Source organism: Erpetoichthys calabaricus, chromosome 4 (genome assembly GCF_900747795.2).
Source record: "Erpetoichthys calabaricus chromosome 4, fErpCal1.3, whole genome shotgun sequence".
NCBI classification, from domain to species: Eukaryota; Metazoa; Chordata; class Cladistia; order Polypteriformes; family Polypteridae; genus Erpetoichthys; species Erpetoichthys calabaricus.
The window spans coordinates 56,791,825-56,795,487 of record NC_041397.2 but is presented as its reverse complement, the minus strand read 5'-3'; positions in this window follow the sequence as shown (position 1 = coordinate 56,795,487).

Here is a 3,663-nt window from a genome sequence, read left to right as displayed (position 1 = left end):
TCTGTGGGGGTCTTAACCTGGTGATGCTAAATCTCATTTTCTCAATTATGGAGATAATACAGAAAAGTTCATATCTGTCAATTCTTCATGCACCCAGCTTTTCCTAATAACCAAATTAATCCAACTGTCACCAAAATATCTAGTCAGTGGCTGGACAATATTCATAAAGAATACTTCATCGCAGCACAAACTTATAATACCTACCAAAAAGATATCTTCATGACACTCCAAAGGAATACAGTATGGAAGAAACTGGCAGCATATATTTTGACGCACATATTTATATTTCTTATTTTATTAATATATTTCCATGCATCGTTTGCCTTTTTCTGTGGCACTGAGTTAAATATATTTGATTGTGTATCACTCTATACTACAGTCCAAATATACATATAAAATATGGTTTTGATATTTTAAAATGGCATATTTATGCTTTTTCATGTCCATAACAGTCAGTCTGATGCGTGCGGAAATTATTTTGTAACATTACCTACCATACTATATTCATTAAACCTGCTCACAAGGTAGTCCAAGTTAGTACGCAACTTTGTTCGCCTTCTCTGACTCCAATTAGCCCACTGCAACTGCATTGGTTTGGTAGTCAGCAGCCCTGGGGGACACTGTAATGGTGCTAAACCTGACAGTTAGTCTTGTTACCATAAATACGTACTAAGACCAGACCAGTAGACCTACAGGATCATCCCCAGCTGAAAGCACAGTGAAATTAACCCAGTTTGGTTTTGTTTTCTGTTTATTTTGTGCTTTGTTGCTCATTTTGTTAAATCTCATTATTTGTGTCCTTTATTTCCTTAGCTAACAATTCATTATTTTGTAATTTGCCATTTATTCTGGATTTGGGATGCACCTGAGAGCAACTCCTATCATGCACTGTATACATGTAGCACTTGGACATTACTAGGCTAGGTTTCAGTGGCCTCATTAAGCAGTGCACATGTTTTTCAAATTTCCATATGGATTTCCTTTGACAACAATATCTGCCTTGTGTCGGAACAATATGTCGAAAAACACATTGGCTGCCTGACTAGAGGCTGATTTTGAGGAATGTGCTCTGCAGTGCTCCTGAGTGTGCTCTGAGTGTCCTCAGCAATGCTTATTCCCATCAACTGACAGTCACAGACTTCACAATCCCTGCAGCACCCTCATCATAATGAGCATGGTCAACTAAATGAATGGCAATCACTACAGTAGATAACTTCCACTTGAGATTATTCACAAATTAAGATATGTCAAAGGTGGCTGCACATCTGGGCAGTGGTTAAGGCAACTGCCAAACAGCTCTAAGTGCCTCAGTTCTGTTTGCCCAAACTCATTTTGTCCACATATGTTTCCTTAGGGTGCTTTGGTTGCCTGTCATATTTCAGAGATGAGCTGAACTCTTTCTACAAGTATATTTACAGCTCTAAATTATGTGGCTGAGTCAGCCATGTGTAATCCCCATCCATAGTTGGTTGCTGCCCAGTGCTGCTTGGACATGCATCTGGCAAACCTATAATGGAAGTAAGAAAATAGAATAAATTTAATGATATAAAGTATATTACTAATTATTTTGTGATCAGAGTACTGCTAGAAGAAAAAGGCAATAGAATAACTGTCATGGTTTCAGTCTAATTTTTATTTTTTATCAACAGTTCCTAGGTCTCTAAAATTAATTTAAACATAGCTTTAGAGTTTTTAAGACCCAGTGATCCAAAGGTCACATTTATTTTTTGTTGTAATGCTTTTTTACTTATGTTAGTAATTTTTTTTTTGCCTTCTCCTGCAGCACCATCTTGTATTTTATATGAGCGCCACTATTTTGGAATGTTTTTGTTGATAGTTGCTAAGCCATTGTTAGGTAAGGTCAAGAGGGGGTGTCCAGCACATAATATCATCAGGTCCAAAGTATAAAGATCTGCATTGTACAATTTCCTGATTGTAAAAGTTTGTGGATATGACCTTGTTTTGTTGTTCTGAAAGATGTTTTGGCTTCAGATTAATTTTTGTCCGTCTACAACTTACATCTGTCATCTTGGCCTAGAAGAGCCTGGGTGACATCCCAAATACCCTTCCAGGGTCTTTGGTTTCCCAAAATCTCTTTAAGGGCATCTGGAAGTTATTCACCATGGCTTGACAAAAACTCCACCCATACACAGGCATTCACTTCAGCCAGTATCTCTCAGTCATTGCATGAAAAACCCTTTCTTCAACTTAACAACTTGTCTTATCGCTGAAGTCTACTGAAACAGGACATGAGAGGGACAAAATTTCTTTCTTCTACGGTTCTTTGCCTCTGCCTCCACCAATAAGTTCTTGAACAATGTCTGTTTAGTCTCCATATCCCTGGTCTCTCTCAAAATACAGGACAAGCTGTTTTAGAAGTGTGAGTTGAACTCATTTTTAATAGAGGAATCTACTAGTTTCTCCCTGCATATTCATCTGTCTCTTCCAAGAGGAGATCAATTGACATCACAGTGCCATTCATTATTCAAGCGTCTAGGAAATACAACTTCAGATTATGTAACAATTATGAAGTGCTAACTGACCTTTGGCCCAATATATGTTGGTACCAGGTATGCTTATGAGCAATCTTATACTTGAACATGGTATTTGTTATAAACATTCTGTGAGTAGTACAGAAATCAATAACATTTCATCACTTAGGTTCAGATCAGGCAGGCAGTTCCTCCTACTCACGCTCCTCTAAGTATATCCATCTTTCCTCTCCTGAGCATTTAAGTCTCTCACTCACACTGCAGAGTCTGTAGATAGTATACTTTTAGGTACTGAATCCAATATCTCTAAAAAGGCTGACTACTTATTTGGTGACTACATATGTACAAACAGTCAAAGTTTTCCTCTTTGCAACTCAAAGTCACATTGAGGAGATACCCTCATACACCAAAATGAATTCCAACTGCATTTATGGAATATAACAGGGTGCTTTTGAGTATCCTCACACCTGCCTGGAGCTTCTCCCAGAATAGAAGAATCAGAGGGTTCACCTTTGATGCCAAAGTGTGTCTCCGGAGTCAATGTGCTAAGGGGCAAATCCAACTAAAATGAAACTAAATTGACATTAAATTTAGTTGGACTAAAAATCCAACTAAATCTACCAGGTAATTTTGAACTTGTCACAAGTGTTCTTGTTCCTTCCATTCTAGAAACAGTATGCTCCAAATCCCAAAAACCAGCATCAATTGACAATGTCAAGTATGACTCGATCTGCCTCACACTTGCCGGTTGAATTGTACCCATACAAAAATCTTAATCTTGATGATGACTAACCCAAATGGAGGCTCCACACAGTATTTTGGGGCTTAAGTGGGTCACATGGCCACTAGGTGTTCACTGGTGAACACCAATCCCAAGCTTAATTCCATGAATGAGTTCAGATATCCCTGTTCCGGAAGTGGTTCACTTCGACTTAATTGGAACTTTTATGAGGGTCTTTTAGGAATTGTTCTTTTTGTGCCACTCCTGACTAGTTGGCATGTCAGTAGCACACTTGCCACTTCTTTATTATGGACTTTACAGTGCTCCTTGGGATTGATAAAGCCTTTTTTAAGATTTTTTTGTATCCATCTCCTGCCTTATGCCTGTCCACAACTCTATCCCTGAGATCTTTTGAAAGTGGCTTGCCACCCATAGTCAGTTCTTTGCTGT